General features: G+C 39.9%; 1 pseudogene; it reads right to left on the minus strand.

Annotated features, from left to right (window-relative positions):
- Window positions 1-327: 327 nt before the first annotated feature.
- Window positions 328-4,138, minus strand: LOC102415220 (annotated as a pseudogene).
- Between the last annotated feature and the right edge of the window lie 18,149 nt (window positions 4,139-22,287).

The following is a 22,287-nucleotide window of genomic DNA, read 5'->3' on the forward strand; positions in this document are numbered from 1 at the left end:
TGGGGGCAGGAGGAGAAGGGGACGACAGAGGACGAGATGGCTGGATGGCATCACCAATTCGATGGACGTGAGTTTGAGTCAACTCCGGGAGTTGGTGATGGACAGGGAGGCCTGGCGTGCTGCGATTCATGGGGTCACAAAGAGTCGGACACGACTGAGCTACTGATCTGATCTGATCTGATCTGATGAGTTTTGAACCAATACTTTTCAGGAATTATCTAGGACCATACACCCTCTGCTTTGGCTTTTTGGATGAAGCACAGGCCTCTGTGCTGTCCTCCAGGCCGTCTAATTGTCAAAAAAAGAGCATCAATATTGGATTACACTTTAGACACTAATCAGCCAGGGGAAAAGTTCACTGGCAAAAGGGTCTTCCCAAGAATGGTCAGATACGACCTGTCACTTAAGAGAGAAGGGGAAGCCTCATAGCTACAGTCACCACAAGCATCCAGTAGGCAGGAAGATGGCTTTAGGCAGTGGCTGATTGAAAGCGGATCTGAGATATCCAGCTTCGGAATGAAGTCATCTTCTACAAATTCTTCCTTCACTGAGACAGTGAATTTTGGGTGATCTTTTTTGAGGGGCTGAAAGGTGCTTCCTCAATCTTCACTACCACACTAACTTGTCTCTCTATCAGAGGGTATTTTTAAGACTAAGTCCTTTATACATACGTGGTCAAAGCAAATCAGTTCATTAATGGCTTTCACCTTGGCTGATGACATCCTCAGGGATGGACAAGGGGAAGTCAGTAAGGAATTGGGTCCTTCTGAGTCTGCTTATGGGAGCTACTCCAGTCTGGCAGACTCTGGGGAAGGACATCTGAGGAACATGACTGGGTCCAAGTTGAAGAAAGTGTCAAACAGGATATCAGACTCAGAGTCTGAACAGTCAACACCGTGAGAATCCATCGGGAATGTTCTGGAGGGGTAATGACTGGTTCTGCACCTGCTGTGGACTCAGCAGAGGAGGCCACCGGCCTGGCTCCATTCCCCCTGTTCTCTGCTTCCTCTTCAGTCATCCATCCCCAGGAGCTGTCTTAACTTCTGGTTCTCAACTACAAACGAGGCCAGGAGTTTTATCTTGTAAAAGCTAATTTTCTAGCAAAGTTTCTGGTTTTCTTCTCCCTTATCTACCACTTGTTGTTTCAGCTCACTCATTTGAGCTTTCTTTCGGTTTCTGGCTGTCTGAGTTGCTACTCTGTCTTTTAATTTCCTCCGCAGCACCTTCTCCTCCTGGCTCAGGTGTGTGAGGCCCTGTTGCTTGCACGCCTGGGGCGTCCTCCCAGCTCCCCACCTAGCGCACACAGCAAACACCTCCTCAGGGCTTGCACCTTGCTGGCCCGGCACCATGACCAGCAGAGCCCGGCCAGCGGGGCTGCGGGCTGGCAGGACAGCACAGCACTTTGGATGTCTGGGCGGCCAGGCTCTGCACGGCTACAACCACCACCATGGCCTAAGCGTATCTGCTAAGTTCATCTAACTTAACCTCTTATCTGACCTGTTGTTCTATTTTCTGACTTTTCCCCTGTGACTGCAGTCTTTTTGGAGATGTCACATTAGCCACTTCTTCGGGTGACTATATCCATGAACTAAATTAAAAGGCAAATTTTAAGGCATTCATAATTCAAATTATAAATGATGTAATTAATCTACAGCTTAGTGCATGTTTACACATGAATCAGATGGCAAAGACCTTCTGAATAGGGTGAGTACAGGAAGTTTTACGGGGACAGAGAAACGTGTGAACAAGTGAACTGTGACTCTTAATGACTTGGAAGAAGCCTTTTTTTCTGTTCAGAAATTGTTGTGTCTCTAATTTTGGACTTCGAACATGACTTTATGAAAAAAAAAACAGTGGTGAGAGAAATAGAGAGAGAAACATAGAGGTCCATTTCTACAACTAAATACAATTCTATTTCGTATGAAAACATAAACAATGAAATTTCTTCTCATTCAACTACAAATATTACACCTTTTCTTCCTTGGATGACTTCACTTTTAAAAAGATACATATAGAATAGCTAGTGATATTAATATATAAATTGGAAAATATAAAATCTAGAAAACTATAGGAAAAAACTCAGATGTCCAGGATTCAGTTCCTCTAATATAATTCAAAGTCAGGAAGTTAAAAGGAAAAAAAGGCAGCAGCAAGTAATCTAAATAATGCCACAAAAGTTCATGGTGAATGATATCCATTTATCTAAAAATACTCTTGTTTTTCATTTGGATATATTTCTGTGAAGTTTGGTTAAGATTTTCCAAAACAGTATCAGTTAGATATAGACTATTGGAGGGAAAAGCTTAATAGGGATTTTGATTTTAAGGATTTTAATGATGATTCTATGTTACCAACAAAGACATAAATGCTTCCTCCATATTTGTTCCATTATTTTTTCGTTTTCTTCATTTTAATTCTTCAATAGTGTGAATGTTGTGTGCATGTAATATAGCAGGTACAATGCTGGACCCTGAGGTTTTACACTGCTATGACACAGGGGTAGGGCAGCTTCCCAGGCTTCCCAGGTCGCACTAGTCATAAAGAACCTGGCTGCCAATGCCAGATACGTAAAGAGATGTGGGTTTGATTCCTGGGTCAGGAAGATCTCCTGGAAAAGGACATAGCAACCCACCACAGTATTCTTGCCTGGAGAATCCCTTGGACAGAAAAGCCTGGTGGGTTATAGTCCATAGAATTGCAAAGAGTCAGACACGACTGAAGCGACTTCACACACAGAGCAGTTTCTTATAATTAAGGCAGATTTCTATTTTAAAATGCTGGAATGAATTTTTTTTTTGTATTTTGAAATTTAATTTATTAATAGCTTTGGATATTTGGACAACTTACTTGATATTTTTGATGCTTAATTCTTTATTCCACAAAATAAGGAAATAAGAGGAAATTCTTAAGCACCTGGTCAGTGCATGGCACATAATAATGTGACATATGATCATTTCATTTATAACGTGACACATTAGTGTCATTTAGTATTAAAGGCAAAAATTTCAGCCATTCTGAAAATATACCTACTTAAGCCCAGTTTACCTCCAATGTTTTTGCATATCTATGTTTTACTATTTTTATCTCCAGTTTATTTTTGTTTTCATTCCTCCTTGAGAGACATTTCAAAGATAAGGCACTCAGAAACTCGAAGTAGGAAGTTTGGTTTTAAAATTGACAGAAGATCTGAATAGACATTAAACAAAACAAAACAAAACAAAACAAGTAGATAGTCAACAGGCACATGAAAAGATGTTCAGCATCACCAGCTATTAGGGAAATGCAAAACAAAACCACAATGAGATTGTTACTGAACTCAAGTTCTTGTGCCCAAGGCACAGTAAGGCTAAATATCAAAGTCTGGAGCAGAGAAAGGTTTGCAAGGAGATAGGTGGCTCATGGTTTAAAAACCCTGAACTCTCTGAAAATGTTCAGCAAAATCCTTTTATAGGAAAGTTGAGGAAGGAATGTGGTTAGTTGTTGCAAACTTCTTGGGGCCAGATCCTTTGTGCTTGAAGTGAGCTCACAGTCAGGTCATGCTATTCCTGTAAACCTCCACCAAAACAAATGTTATTCTCCATCCTGACAAGAAACGGCAAGGTCCCAAGTCTTAACTTTCACCCTTTGAAGTCAGGGCCTGGCTAAGCGAAGGCAGTCCCTACTCCAGCCAGTTAACACTGCCTGGGAGTCTTCATGGAGCACACAGTCTGGGTCCTCCCACCAGTGCACAGGCAGGGCGGAAGAGGCATATCTCCGCTGGTGATGGCCTCATGGCTGGGTCCCCAGACCCTGCCCAGCTGTCATCACTGAAGGAGCCAAGCATCCAGTTCCCACCAGTCCTCAGGCTCCCGAGGCCCCAAACAGGTCCGATCCTGTGGACCACAGCCTATGGAGACCGCTGTGGCCATTAGGTTGTGGAGGCAGAGATGGGGGAAAGGTTTACTGCTGCTTCAAGGCCTGGACCAGGCCGGTTGGTTGTTATGGAGTGGGTTCTGGAGTCCTGCAGGACACAGCCCTCAGCCTGTTCCTGCCCTTGGCTTCTCCAGCTCACCCATAGGCCCAAGACTGGAGGGCCTAGAGGGCCCAGATGAGAAGACTGCAATCCACCTTTTATCTCACTCTCTGCAGCCAGGACCATTGCCTGGCTGACTGCTTGGAGTAAGTTCTGTAAACACTATACTTAGGATCTTATGCTAATGGCCTTGTGCAGCCCTTATTACAATACAATCCCTCCCTTTTCCTATAGGACAAAAATAGAAGTGTAAAGTCCATCAATTTCCTCAAGGTTTTCACAACCATTATAGAAAACAGTATAGACAATCCTCAAAAAATTAAAGATAAAACTAAGATATGATCCAATTATTTCACTTCTGGATATTTATATGACAAGCATGAAACACTAATTTGAAAGATATGTGAACTGTTATGTTCATTGCAACATTGCGTACAATAGTCAAGATATGCAAACAACCAAAGGGTCCTCTGATGGATGAATGGGTAAGGAAAATGTGGCACATACACACACACATACATATATGTGTATCTATCTATCTATCTACAGGAATACTGCTGCTGCTACTGCTAAGTCGCTTCAGTCGTGTCCGACTCTGAGCGACCCCATAGATGGCAGCCCACCAGGCTCCCCCATCCCTGGGATTCTCCAGGCAAGAACACTGGAGTGAGCTGCCATTTCCTTCTCCAAATAGGAATACTACTCAGCTATAAAAAAATAAAATCTTGTCATTTGTAACAACATGAATGAACAGTGAAGGTATTATGTTAACTGAAATAAGTCATACTGAGAAAAACGTCATATCATTTCACTTGTAATAGAATATAATAAAACAAAGCAAATTCATAGATACCAGAAACGGAGTAGTGTTTACCAAGAGAAAGTGGGTTGGGGGTAGGTAAAAGGCATGAAGGAGATCAACTGTATGGTGATGAATGATAACCAGACTTATAGCAGTGATCATTTTGTAGCATACACAGTTGTCAAATTATAATGCTGTACATCTAAAATTTACATAATTAAAAGAAAAAAGGAAAGTAGGGAGTTAAGTTATAGATTGCAGTTGTGTTTTAGATGCTTGAGTATCTGGACAATGGAAATTGTTTTCCATAAGTGAAGAATTCATTGTATTGTTTTTCATATTCTATATTTTTATTTCCTTTGGAAATAACCCGTGCATTTAAAATTTCCAGCTTTTTGTGAAAATGTTAGCTGTTTACTCCAACCTTGTTTTTTTTTTTAACTTAGAAAAGAAAGTAGCAGCAAACACATCAACTTCCACCATAAAAATATTGATTTGAGTTCATTATGATACATAGTGTTGCTTCTAGAATCATTACATTCACTCACTAATTCCCAGAAGCAGACTTTCCTACCTTTTTAGAACACAATAAGCCATCTACAATGTCACCCAGGGCATAATTGTAATTATAGCTAAAAAAATTTATGGCTTCAAACCAGTTAGATATATTTGAAGATAAACACAAGCATAAATGTGGCGCAGTATTAGCACAATGCCATCTCATGAGTGCTGCCAAACATCTGTGTTGGAAAGAAAGAAGGAAACGCAGAAGCAGGCTCTGTTTTCTCCATCTCTGCACGTGTGTTCCGAGATGACACACAAGGGTGTATGTGAACAAATAATGAGAGAACGTTGTGATCAGCACGACTCATCACTCGTCTCATGTGAATTTATGTTGGTAATTTTGTTGTCAATTTTTTTCTCACTAATTCTGTCATCATGAACAGAAAACAAAGTCAAATCAGAGTTAAAGGTAATAATATTAGTTCATTTCTAGGTCTTTGAATGAACTTCTCGGGCTGCTTATAGTTATAGTTCTTTGAATTAGGGAAAGGTTGCTATCAATCAGATTGGTAATGGAGCCCACTTCTTTGTTACCTCCAACTACGTAACATATCTTCTCCTGTTGGCACTGTTTTGTACACCATGGATTCCAGTTATACATAGTTTTGCCCTTAAGTGCTCCACAAATATGTGCTGATCATGTGAAGAGGAGAATGAGTTTATTCACTACATCACACTCTTAAGATTGGGGTGAATCAATTTGAGTATAATGATCTTGGTTAGAGTAAACATTAACTTATGTTTATTATATAATAAACTGTACTAAATGCTAGGGTATACTGAGGATAAAAAATCAACATAATTCTTACTGGATGCACAGCAAAATCTTGTGGGAAAGAAAATATTAATTATATAATGAGTGATGGCTAAGAAATAAGAGGTGTCAGTGCTGCTGCTGCTGCTCAGTCACTTCTGTCCTGTCCGACTCTGTGCGACTCCATACACGGCAGCCCACCAGGCTCCCCCGTCCCTGGGATTCTCCAGGCAAGAACACTGGAGTGGGTTGCCATTTCCTTCTCCAATGCATGAAAGTGAAAAGTGAAAGTGAAGTCGCTCAGTCGAGTCCGACCCTCAGCGACCCCATGGACTGCAGCCCACCAGGCTCCTCCGTCCACGGGATTTTCCAGGCAAGAGTACTGGAGTGGGTGCCACTGCCTTCTCCCGTGTCAGTGCTAGTTACTGGCAAATAGAAGAGGGAAGAAAAGCAGTTTATGCCGAAGTTTCAGCCCTTGAGATGGTCTTGTGATGAAAGGATTATAGAAGGATTGCATGACTTCAGTAGGGAAAGTGGAGTTATCTATGACTTATAATGAGACTGGGGAAATGGGAACACAACTTTTTGTCTAGTTTGTTGTGAGAGCAACAGGAAATTATGAGGGGCATATCACTGTGGCTGTGGGGTATAATGAACTGATTAGAAGGAGTCAATTCCAGACATAAATGAAAAATGTAGTGGGGAACTTAGCCCCACCCAAAGAAAAGTCTGACTTTTGATCCTGGCTCCTGTCAGGTAACCTTTAAACTCTTAGAATTTGTTTAGTGTTAGGAGAAGGCAATGGCACCCCACTCCAGTGTTCTTGCCTGGAGAATCTCAGGGACGGGGGATCCTGGTGGGCTTCTGTCTATGGGGTCGCACCGAGTCGGACACGACTGAAATGACTTAGCAGCAGCAGCAGCAGGAGTCTTTGTCTGGTAGCAGGTCCCAGGTATGAGTAAGATGAATCCAAATAATGGTGAAAGTATAGAGCTTTTTCTAATAAAATATTGTACAGATTTTAGTATTTTAAATTGTTTATCAGTTGAAGATTACATAGGCTATATTCTTCATACTATTTAATGCATGCTTCCAGAGTCTCACAGACGCATGATTCTTGGACTCATAACACTCTCTTTATTGCATACTCCATTAATACATATCTTTCTGAGCTTATTGTGAAAAATCATGAGGCCTCAGGTGTCTAATGTAAATACCAAATGATGTTTAAAACTGTCTTTATCCTTATTTCTGAAGTAGATTTGATGAGAAAACACTGCAGTGACATACCTTGCTTCTTTAAATTAGTATGTTTTGTGTGAAAATAAGGGATCAATTGTCATTTTACCAGAGATGTTAAGTATCGTTTGATCATCTAAAGGACTGTTCTAAGAAGGAAATATCTATCTTACATTATTTTGGGAGTCTGGTAACTTAACAGCTTAAAAGTATTATATGCTTTGCAGAAATGGAGGTGTATATACTCAGAAAATCTTAGGAACATGGAAATGAGAATATTTTGAACTTGCTTAGGTTATTTAGGGAGAAGGCAATGGCACCCCACTCCAGTACTCTTGCCTGGAAAATCCCATGGACGGAGGAGCCTGGTAGGCTGCCGTCCATGGGGTTGCAAAGAGTCGGACACAACACTGAGCGACTTCACTTTCACTTTTCACTTTCATGCACTGGAGAAGGAAATGGCAACCCACTCCAGTGTTCTTGCCTGCAGAATCCCAGGGACGGGGGAGCCTGGTGGGCTGCCGTCTATGGGGTTGCACAGAGTCAGACATGACTGAAGCGACTTAGCAGCAGCAGCAGGTTATTTAGACTGGTCTAAGGCTAACCTTCCTGTAATATTAAAATAATGTGACATTGTCATTAAGTCAAAGACTTATATTTGACCCCTGTGAGTTTGCCAGGAAAAATGAGAGAATGATAGTCACTGTATAAGATCTTCTGAAGACAGGACTCTCTCTTGCTTTTTGAGTACACAACATGATCTCCACCTGCACAAGCTGGCAAACAGCTGGTGTCAGGGGATTGCCTCATTATATGAAAGTAAACCTAATACATTTTAGGCTAGCTTGTACTTTATGGGACACAATATTAGCATATTAATGTTCATCAGTAGAAGAGGGGGAAATCTCAAAGCAGATATGTTACCTTCAAACTTTGAAGGTATTGGCAAACACAGTCAACAACTCTGCCTCTCCATTTGTAAAAGCATTTAGCAAGCTGAAAAGCTTAAACCAATGTTAGTTAATGTTACTTATAGATCTTAAAGTCTAGAATGTCACCAGCATCACAAACTGCTCATAGATATTTTATGATATATTTTTAAAGTCAGCATTCTAACATAATACTTTCATCTAGTAGATGAGAAAGCAGGCTCAGAGACCTTATGGGACTTCTTGAAAGAAGTTCACACTGGAAGTCAATAGGAAGTGTGATAAGAATCTTATATTGGCACTACTTTTACATTATCACTAACATTGACTTTTTAAAAATAATAGTTTTTGAACTAACTCTCTGTTCTTACTATAAAAATTTGCCTGAACTTGAGATTTTCCAGCTTGTTTGTGTATCCACAATGACAATGACGAAAGCGCCAATGATATTTTGATGTCAAACCATTGTAATAGGGGTGGGGCAGGCACAGAGCCGTTGGCACGTGACTGTTAGCTTGAGACCCTGAGAGCAGGGGTTAGAGGTCTGGTGGGCCAGCAGTCAGCAGGCCAGTGATCCTCGTGGCAGAGAGTGCAGTAAGAGGCAGATCACAGCCTTCTCCTTGGGGGCCTCCAGACCCTGTGGCCTCTGGGATGTCAGTGAGCTGGGAGGCCAGCTGACAGGCTGAGGGTTGTGTCCCACAGAGCTCCAGACCCCTCGCTGTGTCTGCCCACTGGCCAGGCCTTAAAGCAGCAGTAAATCTCTCCCCCATTACCACCTCCACATGGGCCGCAGTCCGTGGAGGCCTCAGCAACTGGAGTATACGGACGCTGCCTTTAAGGTAATATCTTCAGCCAGCTCCAGTCTCTCTGTTCTAATTTCAAAAGTTGGTACAGCTTAAATCAGTTTTCTCCTCCTAGAAGGTGGCCTGAGGTCAGGGTTAAGTTGTGAGGACGTTGAACATCGGTGCTTCAGGTCCAACCAGAAGAAGTGCAATTGCTGTAAGCTGGGAATTAACCTGATTGGTATTTGCTACGACACGTATTTCCAGTGATCTTATACAAATGAATTGCTCCAGTTTAAACGAAAAGCCTGAGGGCTGGCTGGGTCCTAGGTGTGCTGCTCCGTTAGTGATGATGGCTGGGCAGGGTCTGGGGACCTAGTCTTGAGGCCGCTACCAGCTGAGATTTGCCTCCTCAGCCAGGCCTGGGCACTGGTGGGAGAAACTAGACTGGGTGCTGGACCAACATTCCCTGGTTGGATAACTAGCTTTCATAGGGACTCTCTTCTCTTAACTAGGACCTGAAACTCAGAGAGCAAATGTTGAGATTTGGGACTTGACTTTGCTCTTTCTTGTAAGAACAGAAAATAAAATTTGTTTTGGTGGAGGTTTATGGGAATATTGTGACTTCACTGACCTCAGGGACAAAGGATCTGACACCAAGAAGTTTGCAGCAACTATACCTCTCCCCTGGAGAAGGCGATGGCACCCCACTCCAGTACTCTTGCCTGGAAAATCCCATGGACGGAGGAGCCTGCTAGGCTGCAGTCCATGGGGTCGCAAAGAGTCGGACACAACACTGAGCGACTTCACTTTCACTTTTCACTTTCATGCACTGGAGAAGGAAATGGCAACGCACTCCAGTGTTCTTGCCTGGAGAACCCCAGGGATGGGGGAGCCTGTTGGGTTGCCGCCTATGGGGTCGCACAGAGTCGGACATGACTGAAGCGACTTAGCAGCAGCAGCAGCAGCATACCTCTCCCCCCACCTTTTCTATAAAAGGGTCTTGCTGAAAGCTTTCGGGGAGTTTGGTGTATCTAAGGCATGAGCCACGAGTCTCCCTGTGTGGCCTTGCAATAAACCTTTCTCTGTTCCAGATTCAGAAGTTTTGGTATTTGGTCTCACTGTGCGTCGGGCACATAGACTTGCATTTGTAGCAGCATGTCTCAATTAGCAATGAGCAAAACCAGGCAGAGAGAGGCAATGAGAAGTGATGTGATTCCTAAGGTCAGTGGTGACAAAGACTAGAATGGATTTTGCTGACTTTTCAATCCTGATGAAACTTAGAGTTCAGCCTAAACAGTATCAGAACTGTAGGAAGAGAAGGAGAATTGGGAGGTGTTGTCAAGTCCTGAGAGGGCACACTGAGACTTTGATCCTGAGGATTTACTTGGAAAAAGGGAACACAGTGGTTGCCTTTTCTTGTTTAGCCTTCTTCAGTTTTTTTTGCCTCACTTTTGATGTTATCTTCTAGACAGCCTCTTCATAAAGGAAGGAGGCACCTGACCCATGAAATAAATAATTAAAGCAGTCATAATGATTCCAGTTCTTTTCACCACTTAGTGGTTTAGTGGTGACCATGTGACCTATATCTAGCCAATAATATATAAGGTAATGCCTTCCAGGAAAAATAACCATATTAGCAAAAGAGAGAGGAGAAAAAGAGAGAGCTCCCTGACCTCTTCTTCTTGGCTTTGAACTTACTTGTATAATTATGTGATGCTTGGAAATGCAGAAATCTATTTTCACCTTGTAAGAAAATTGAGACGCTCTTAAAGTTTAGTGCTCTGATGTCGTTGAAAGCTGAACCAACTCTAAAATTTCTGTCACTGGGCTTAAAAAAAAATTACATTTTGCTTACGCCACTTTTAGCCAGGTAATTTATTATTCATAGTCAAAAGAACCGTAATAGATTCTGGTTCCCATTAGTCTCCCTTTGCCCTTAGGTCCAATCTCTGCTCTTCTTTGTCTTGCTCTGTGCCTGGAAGACTGACCTCTATGGACTATATCACCTGGACCTCTTTGCCTTCCGGTTTCTGGTTGGCATCACCTAATGAGAGGCTCCTACAGATCAGAGTATTTTTTTTCCCTACAATTTTCTCTGTTTCAATGTGGTTCACATTGTGTTGTGCTCCCTAAGGTGGTGGTTTCTGCCTGGTAGCCTTTATTTCATGGTTGCAGCTCTCAATGAAGCTTAATGAATTGCATATTTCCCCCCTTTTCCTTCAGGTCATGGGGGACAACATTAACTTCTCACTGTTGATTATCCTTGAGTGTCTCAACACTTTGTGAATTCCTTTAGTGTTACACATATGTAACTCCATAGATAGTTTCTTCATTAAAAATTCTTGCCTGAGGCTGTTGACTGTTTTTTTTTTTTTTTTACTGAAACCCTAACTGATACCTACAATGTCTAAAAGCTTTTAAAAATGAATCAGAACAGATATATGCCATTTATTTAAAGAGTAGAATAATTCTGGGTCAACACAAGTTGCTTGTAATTAAGATGGAAGTCTTACCCTGTACATTAATTTGCTAGAACTGCTTTAACACAGTAACACAAACCTGGTGGTTTAAAATTGTGAGACAACTGTCTCACAGTTCTGGAAGCTAAACTCCAGGATCCGGGTGTTGGCAGGGTTTGTTTTTTTCTTATGGCTTTGGAGGAGAATCTTTTCCATGCCTTTCTCCTAGTTTCTGGTGAATTTCTGAATATCAAAAGTCTTTGAAATTCCTTCGTTTCTGAGGCATCACCACAGTTTCTTTCATCTTCACATGGTCTTCTCCCATGTGCTTGTCCATGTCCAAATTTCCTCCTTTATGAGAAATAAGTCATACAGAATTGGGTTCCCACTCTCTCTCAGTATTACCTCAACTTTACTAATTATGTGTGCAATGACCTTATTTCTAAATAAGGTCACATCCTGAGGTGCTGAGGGTTAGGACTTCAATATAAATTTTGGGAAGACATAATTTTACACATAGCATTTTGTCTGAAAAAATCAGTATGGGTTAGTTCTTCTGCCATGGAGCAGAAAAAGGACTTAGAAAAGCCTGTCAAACACTAGCTATGGTGATAATATACTGGACCAAGAATAACAACTCTCAATATAAATTCTCTAGTCTGAATAGTAGTTATACCATCATCTTGGAAATGGTTATCCTACATGGTTTTGCTTTTGTTTTTTTTTTTAATTTTATTTTATTTTTAAACTTTACAATATTGTATTAGTTTTGCCAAATATCAAAATGAATCCGCCACAAGTAATCATATTTAACAAGTAACCTTCTGACTATAATTTACCTGTCCACTTTAAGATTTCTTTATTTAAATACTTTACATGTTTTATTTAATTTAATCTTTACAACAATCTTATAAGTAAATACTAGCATCAACATTTTTCAGATAAGCTTGAGGTCACTTGACTAAAGTCTCCCAGCTCGAACAAGCCAGAATGGTGAAGCCAGAATTAAAATCTAAGATTTGACACATTGAGAAAAGGTCATACCTAGGGATCCTAGAGTTGTGCCATCTTGGCTTTTTAACTTTTTGTTGATTTGTTTAATTTACGAAACTGATAATCTCAAGTGCACATCAATATGACTAATTGATTAAATATTAGATTGTCCTGGGCTGATCAATGCATTATGCTATCAACTTCGGTTTCCAACTCTAAAGTCTGACATTCACCTATAACCTCATCTTCTGCTCATTTTCTTTAAATTTCACAAGAACTAACAGACAGTAGAGTTATTCCCAGTGAGATTTAGCTAAAGAATCCTCCCCCTTTCTAAATATAAATTTTGTGCTTTTATTTATTCACTTATTTATGGATTGTGGAATTTTAGTTCCCCAACCGGAGATTGAACCCAGGTGCTAGCAGTGAGATTGCCAAGTCCTCCCATTGGACCATCAGGGAATTCCCTTGCACTTTTATTTTTTAAAAAAGCATTCTTATGTGGTGAATATAGAGAGAATATTCCTTAATACCACTCACCACTATGTAAGAAATGATGACTACCCCGAATTGGCAGGGAAATGTAACAAGAAGCTATGGAAGTCTGCAGTAGGAATTAGTATGTTTGATCTTAACACTACCTGAGAAATCATATATTGGAAAGAACGTCCTTCTCCTTCAGTCAGTCAGTTTGAAAGGTTGTTGTTGAATCACGCGAATACACCAGGATTCTTGGCTCCCGGAGGAGAAGAATTCAATCCGGGGCCAGAGACAAGGCTTGATTGCTCAGAGCTTTTGTGTAATAAAGTTTTATTAAAGTATAAAGGAGATAGAGAGAGCTTCTGACATAGGCATCAGAAGGGGGCAGAAAGAGCACCCCCTTGCTAGTCTTTAGCTGGATGTTATATAGTCACTAGCAGTCTGTTAATGAAAGAAAGGAATGTCTTAAAATTTAGAATGGCACCAAATGGTTTATCTTGGGCCATAAAATAATTAACTTGAATCTTAAAGAAGGACAGACCACCATACAAATAGTTTTATTTACATAGATTAGGGGAACAATATCTGAGTATAACATACTGGTTTGTCAAGTAGGTTTTGGGCCAAGAGGCGGAACCGACTTGGAGACAGAGTTTGGGGTAAAGGTGTAGTACATTAGCATAGCTTAAGACAAACATTTCCATAAGAAAAAGGCATTGGTTATCTCTAGGCTCAAGAATAGCTAACTTCAGGGGAAACCAGGTGTCATTATGGCAACACAGTATTTTAAGAGAAACCTCTCTTTAAATTTGTATAGAGAAGGAAAAAAATATTGCTAGTTTGTTTCCTCCTGCCGCTTAAGAGAGATAAAAATGTCTGACACTTGCAGGCTATGTCCTCCATTTGGAGACCCCTGGCCTTCCTGCCTGTTACCCTCTCAAGTTCAGTCACTCAGTCATGTCCGACTCTGTGACTCCACGGACTGCAGCATACCAGGCTTCCCTGTCCATCACCAACTCACGGAGCTTGCTCAAACTCATGACCATCGAGTCGGTGATGCCACGAACCATCTCATCCCCTGTCATCCCCTTCCCCTTCATTCACTGGGAAATAAACAGGCAGCAAATAGAACTACATTCTAAAGCAGATGGAGTTGGAGGCCTGAAAGATTAGCATAGTTGCAGCAATCACAAATGGAAACTTAAATTGTTTTTCTTTTCACAGATTACTTACTAATGAATGTAATTTCTTACATTTAGTCAGAGCAAAATTGCCTTTATTGGACCAGATAAACTTCCCAGGTAAACCTTGTTATCTTTAAGGATGATTAGATATCTGTGGTCAGAGTGGGTGTATTTTTGCTGCTGTTTTACCATTTATAATGTAGTTTAAAAGCTTAAATTACATTTCAAGCCAATATACTCTTCTCTCATCCTCCTATAATTGGGCTTCAGAGACTTGAGATTCAAATTGTCTTGCATATAAACTTATAAGTGGACAATTTATGGATGTTAAATAGGAAGTTCTTGATGCTCAGTATGATGGAGAAATGGAAAGAAAAGTGTCTATGATGTGCACTTGATCTTATATAGATGAGTGCCTTTGATCCCTTCAACAATGTTTGAAATGAATATGCTTAACATTTATCACATTCATGAGAATATTGGTGTTAGGAGACATTGAGTTGTTCAACGTCTCATAGGTAGAAACAGGAGATATCATAATATTAATCTTAAACTCTTTATAGGATAGCTCCTGCTGCTGCTGCTGTTGCTAAGTCATTTCAGTCGTGTCCAACTCTATGCGACCCCAGAGATGGCAGCCCACCAGGCTCCGCCATCCCCAGGATTCTCCAGGCAAGAACCCTGGAGTGGGTTGCCATTTCCTTCTCCAACTTATAGGATAGCACACCCCCTTAAAGAGCAAGTTAAATTCTTTGTCAGATATATTATAGCACAATATTTAAAAAAAGTCTGTTTTACAATAATTGATTCTACCAATACATATAAGTATATTCCCCTCCTTCTCTCCCATTCTACTTCTTTTTTGTTTCTTTCTTCTTCCTTCCCTCTTTCCCTCCAACATTTTTACCAGACACCACAATGAACAAAATCATGTTTGATTTGAAAGGTGACACTGGTTCATTGATCTATAATTCTCAGTTTATGACAGTTGACTCTAGGAGTCTCAGACTTCAGAGATGAGAGACCTGGGCCTATGTTGGGTAAGCTAGGAAATCACACCCTCATGAGACTGGCAAGACTGTATAAAACTGGTGGAGAAAAGAAAAGTTTAGTATAGCATAGAGTCCAGTTCAGTTCAGTTCAGTTCAGTCACTCAGTCGTGTCAGACTCTTTGTGACCCCATGAATCGCAGCACGCTGGGCCTCCCTGTCCATCACCAACTCCTGGAGTTCACTCAGACTCATTTCCATTGAGTCAGTGATGCCATCCAGCCATCTCATCCTCTGTCAGCCCCTTCTCCTCCAGCTACCTCTAAATGGACCAACATGGCCAGTCCTTCTTTTCATGGGGGAATTTTATTACCCTAATTTTAGCTAGTATTGCAAGCTTAAGTCTTGCATATAAAGTAACATTGATCATTTAATCTACACTCTTGGTCAGGTAGTACTGTCTTTAGAAATCAGACTGGAAATAATAGAGATTAAATTTGGGGATGTGATCACTGGGCATTCTGTTACCCTATGTCTCTGAAGTCAGATTTTATAGTTTTGAATATTGGATAATCCCATGGACAGAGGAGCCTGGTGGGCTACAGTCCATGGGGTCACAAAGAATCAGACACCACTGAGTGATTGAGTACACATACACACACATGCTTTTAAATGTTAATTAGAAATCAGTTTCTTCATATATTCATGATATACTTTTAATTAATCACAATGCTTTCTTCATTCATTTCTTTCTCTAAGCCAAACATAAATTGATTCAGCATTTTTTCCTAGCCTAGTGGTAGGCTCTGCAGTTAGAGAAAAGAAAAATAAAGATCTCTGTTCTCTGAATTCCATTCAGACTTTGGCTGGAGTATGTTTTGCTATATATGCAGACTATACCATGTGAAATGCCACGCTAGATGAATCACAAGCTGGAACCAAGATTGCTGGATTCCATTGATTGCTGAAATATCAACAACTTAAGAAATGCAGATGATACCATTTTAAGGGCAGAGAGTGAAGAGGAACTAAAGAGCTTTTTGATGAATGTGAAAAAGGAGAGTGAAAAAGCTGGCTTAAAACTCAACATTCAAAAAACTAAGATATGGCATCCTGTCCCATCAGTTCAGTTCAGTTCAGTTGCTCAGTCATGTCCAACTCTTTGCGACCCCATGAACCATAGCACACCAGGCTTCCCTGTCCATCACCAACTCCCAGAGTCCACCCAAACCCATGTCCATCAAGTCGATGATGCCATCCAACCATCTCATCCTCTGTCGTCTCTTACTCCTCCTGCCCTCAATCTTTCCCAGCATCAGGGTCTTTTCCAATGAGTCAGCTCTTCGCATCAGATGGCCAAAGTATTGGAGTTTCAGCCTCATCGTCAGTCCTTTCAATGAACACCCAGGACTGATCTCCTTTAGAATTGACTGGTTGGCTCTCCTTGCAGTCCAAGGCACTCTCAAGAGTCTTCTCCAACACCACAGTTCAAAAACATCAATTCTTTGGTGCTCAGCTTTCTTTATAGTCCAACTCTCACATCCATACATGACCAGTGGAAAAACCATAGCCTTGACTAGTTGGACCTTTGTTGGCAAAATAATGTCTCTGCTTTTGAATATGCTATCTAGGTTGGTCATAACTTTCCTTCCAAGGAGTAAGCATCTTTTAATTTCATGGTTGCAGTCACCATCTGCAGTGATTTTGGAGCCCCAAAAAATAAAGTCAGCCACTGTTTCCACTGTTTCCCCATCTATCTGCCATGAAGTGATGGGACTGGATGCCATGATCTTAATTTTCTGAATGTTGAGCTTTAAGCCAACTTTTTCACTCTCCTCTTTCATTTTCATCAAGAGGCTCTTTAGTTCTTCACTTTCAGCCATAGCGTGATGTCATCTGCATATCTGAGATTATTGATATTTCTCCCAGCAATCTTGATTCCAGCTTGTACTTCCTCCAGCCCAGCATTTCTCATGATGTACTTTGCACATAAATTAAATAAGTAGAGTGACAATATACAGCCTTGACGTACTCCTTTTCCTATTTGGAACCAGTCTGTTGTTCCATGTCCAGTTCTAACTGTTGCTTCCTGACCTGCATACAGGTTTTTCAAGAGACAGGTCAGGTGATCTGGTATTCCCATTACTTTCAGAATTTTCCACAGTTTATTGTAATCCACACAGTCAAAGGCTTTGGCATAGTCAATAAAGAAGAAATAGATGTTTTTCTGGAACTCTCTTGCTTTTTTGATGATTCATCTGGTCCCATCTCTTCACAGCAAATAGATGGGGAAAATACACTGTCAGATTTCATATTCTTGGGCTCCAAAATCAATGCAGATGGTGACTGCAGCCATGAAATTTAAAGACACTTACTGTTTGTAATGATAGCTATGACAAACCTAGACAGGGTTTTAAAAAACAGAAACATAACTTTGCTGACAAAGGTCCGTAGAGTGAAAGCTATGGTTTTTCCAGTAGTCATGTATGAATGTTAGAGTTGGACCATAAAGCAGGCTGAGTCCAAAAGAATAGATGCTTTTGAACAGTGGTGCTGGAGAAGACTCTTGAGTCCCTTGGACAGCAAGGAGATCAAACCAGTCAATCCTAAAGGAAGTCAACCCTGAATATTCATTGGAAGGACTGATGCTGAGGCTGAAGCTCCAATATTTTGGCCACCTGAGGAAAAGAGCTAACTAATTGGAAAAGACACTGATGCTGGGAAAAATTGAGGGCAAGAGGAGGAGAGGCAACAGAGGATGAAATGATTGGATGGCATCACTGACTCAATGGACATGAGTTTGAACAAACTCAGGAAGATAATGATGGACAGATCAGCCTGGCCTGCTAAAATTCATGGGTCACAAAGAGTCGGAGAAACAACTCACTAAGTTGTAAAAACGACTTAGTAACTGAACAACAACAACAACAATGTGTTTAGATATATTTTTACATTCTCTATTTGACTTTCACCAACAGCATACCAATGGGTATTATCAGAGCACAAGTATCAGCATATTAAAAGGAAGTCAGCACTTTAACATGCTTGCCATCTAGAATTTGAATATTAAATTGTTTATCAGTGTAATAAATTAGATAACATAATACTTGTAGGGCTTCCCAGGTGGCGCTAGTGATAAAGAACCACCATGCCAGGCCTGGACATGTAAAAGACATGGGTTCAATCCCTTGGTCAGGAAGATCTCCTGGAGAAGGGCATGGCTACCCACTTCAGTATTCTTGCCTGAAGAATCCCATGGACAGAGGAACCCCATGGATGGGCTATAGTCCATAGGATCACGAAGAGTCAGACACGACTGAAGCAACATAACACACACATAATATTTACGATTTAAAAATGCACAGCCATCTACCATTCCGATTTAAGTATTGAACCAAAGGACTTTTTAAGGTAAAGTTCCAAGAGGTCCCTTAAAAAATCTTGAGAGGAATCTGAAATAAGTTTATTGTCATCCTGAGACAGAGCAGTGCTGAACCTTGTCAAGATTCAAACCCATCCAACTACCTTTCAGCCTTTCACTTTCAGAACTTGATTTTGCATTCAATATAATCTCTTGGTATCTAAAGCTCTGTCAAACTAAACAGCTCTGTTTTACGGACATGTTTTGAAAAGCCTCACAGACTTTCTGTCTGCACATACAGTGTATCTTTAAAATAATATAACCTTGAAGCAGCATTGAACTATTATTTTCATAAAAGGAAAACTAGAAATCAGTGAAGCTTACATATTTGCTGTCTTTACAGAAAAAGAAATGCGCTCCTTTCCTTATTTTCACCTTGTAGCAGAGTTCTGCCATTTTGAGATTACAAACATAATTTTCTTTTTTTTTTTCAAATAATTCAGATATGGGTTTGCTTCATTTCTCCCTAAACTTGAGAGTTTTTTCAACCACAAAGTAAATGTTTTCTCCAAGAACTGAAACTGTGGGACACACATTTTACCTATTCTTTGTAGCCCAGAACTCTAGTGAATATTGTAGGTAACCTATAAACTCAAAGACTAGTAACAACACAGAGCCTACTCCAGAGTTTGTGCTTAAAAGATGCAGTGTAGACCATGGTGGTGCTAGTGATAGGGAATCATTCTTTCATGATTTACTTTATGTTATGTCATGATCTTATCTACATTTGTTTCTTATTCTTAAACTCTTCATAGGGTAGCATATATCTTATACATTAAACTAATTTTATTTATGAACTTACATTTACAAATCACTATTTATAAAAATCATGTTTTGTAGTGATTGATCCAAGCAATTTATATATGTACATTTCCTTCCTTTCATCTTTCTTCCCATTTTCATCCTCCTCCCTTCTTCAATTACTCCCATTCTTCTTCCTTGACTTCCCTCTGCCTTCCTTCTTTCTTTCTTTCCAACAAATGTATTATGCACCACAATAATCCAGGTCATGTAAGAGTTCCATGGAAAACAAGTCCATTGATGTGTAATTATGTTTGCAGCTTGATTGCTGACTCATTCCAGGGGTCCCAGGGCTTCAGAGATCAAAGACCTGGGACTATATAAACTTTTAAAGGTTTAGAAATCTCACTTTTATTCCCTACCTCTTTCTATGATGGATTTCCTTCTAGAGAAGTAAATGTCTCTTAGTTTGTTCTATCCTCTGTACTAGTACTGCATGTACAGATATGAATTCTATAAATACTACATGAAATTCTGAATCTGATGCATTCACACTTGCATTGGAAATTTGATCAAAGGAAGAATATTATAAGAGACAAGATTGTGGACCTGGAGGTGTTTGGTGCTTAAATTTTGCACATTCCATTTTAACCTGGTGATGCCACATGTCTTTAATTAATATTCAACAGAAGACTTTCCTAGGCTTAGCAGTAATTCATGCTGTGAGCTCATAAATAATACTACAGGCATTGCTTAATAATAAATAACTTGTCATCAGGAATAAAAAAGACCAACACAGAAGGGGCAAAGAAGAGCAGCATTCTAAAAAGTGACATTTTCCATGGTTCTATGGTTAAAGCATCTGCCCGCAATGCAGGAGACCCGGGTTCGATCCCTGGATCGGGAAGATCTCCTGGAGAAGGAACTAGCAACCCACTCCAGTATTCTTGCCTGGAGAATCCCATGGACGGAGGAGCCTGGTAGGCTACAGTCCACGGGGTCGCAAAGAGTCGGACACGACTGAGCGACTTCACTTCACTTCACCATAATCTTAAGAGGTTACCCATGATAAGTAAATTGTCTTGGTTTTTCTTAGCTCATAGATAACCAGACAGGTATTCATAACCTTAAATTTTAGAAATTGGGCTACAAGCCTATATGCACTTCAGTCTACTATAAATCCTTTTCCATTGATATGAACCTCCGATTTGCTCCATGCTAAGACACATTTTTATATTATCTATGTATGTATGTAGTCATTTGATACTTATTATCTACTGTGTGTCAGACATGGATTTATAAGTGATGCAAAAGAATGAGGCAACATGATATAGTTGGATAAGTACTGGAATTAGGCAGATTTGGACTGAATTCTCTTTACTATCGTGGAGACTCAAGCTAGCAGTGCCAATAAGTCATGCCCACAACAAAATGTAATATAATGTCAAAAGTAGCACATTTTTAGTACCATAGGACTATTAAGGCAATAAATGCTTAGAATTAATTGTAAAGAGATCCTGTAGTCTGTGCGGGTGTTCATGTTTAGTTACTTTGCATTTATATACATAAATTTATATAGTACAATCAGCCTGAGAAAGATATCCATGTCTTTTTAAAGTCCACTTGGAATTGTTATGTTATATAGAACATTATGCAATTTTGAAATATTCTAAATAAAGCTTCTAAAATATTTAATGACATAGAACAATCCTACGACAACATAATTTATTTAGCTTTACTTCCTAGAATGGAGGATATGTTTTCAAAATGTGTCTAAGTGGGACATAAATATTCCTGATTTATTAAACAGTCTATTGAACAGGGTCTATCTTCTTTAAAGGTATTAAACTTCATGCTTTACATCCTGTCTGTTGAATAACTGGAAGGAGAAGAAGAGGAATACATTCATTTTGAAATGTTTTAGTGATTTATTTCATTCCTTCCTCTCTTCGCTTCCTGTACTGCTCTTAACAAATCTAAGTGCAATACTGAGTGTGTTTTCCTATCAGAGGTTGCAAGCTGGCTCCTGGAGGACCCCGGATGGTTCACAGATGTATTCTGTTTAACTCATACAATGTTGGCCTACATCATATTTTTATTTTATTCCTAACTATAACTGGAGGAATTTACTCATATGTGAATAATTGAGTTCCCTCAAAATAATAGAAAAGTTCAGACCAGTGGATCATTTTTCAAACATTGTGATTATTGGCTGGTTGAGGTCACCTTCCCTTTAGTTCATCACAGTCCCCACCTTTCTCTATTGCATCCTAACACTGAGGTCCAATGTCAATTGCTATATAGCAGAACACTTGTGCTATTGTTTTTCTTATTGTTGAATGAGAAGAAAAATTAAATATTTCTTACAATCCTGCCTCTATCTTATACAAAACCAACATTGCATATTTATACAGTCATCCCTTGAAATCCATGGTGGATTGGTTCTAGGACACCCTACAGGTACCAAAATTCAGAGGTGCTTAAATCTCTTATATAAAATGTGTAGTCAGCACCTGAATCCATGAATTCTACTTCTGCAGATACAGAAGTCAACTGTATTATTGTATGCTTTTCTCTAAAATTATATGATTTTAGGACTCCTGTCAATCACTGGATAATTAATCCAGTATAGTGAAAAGAATCAAGCAGATTTAGAGTCTGACAGATCTGGGTTCAAATCCAAGTTTACCACTCACTGATGGCTCAATAATACAATCAACCCTTGAACAACAGGACTTTGGAATATGTAGATCCACTTATACATGGATTTTTTCCCCCAGTAAATACATACTACTATACTGCACCATCCAGAGTTGGTTGAATGCATATGCAGAACCATGGATATAGAGTATATGCATACTGTAAAGTTAGGCATGGATTTTCTACTGGAAGGAGTGAGTTGACATTACTAACTTCTATATTATTTAAAGATTAA

Source organism: Bubalus bubalis, chromosome 7 (genome assembly GCF_019923935.1).
Source record: "Bubalus bubalis isolate 160015118507 breed Murrah chromosome 7, NDDB_SH_1, whole genome shotgun sequence".
Classification (NCBI taxonomy): domain Eukaryota; kingdom Metazoa; phylum Chordata; class Mammalia; order Artiodactyla; family Bovidae; genus Bubalus; species Bubalus bubalis.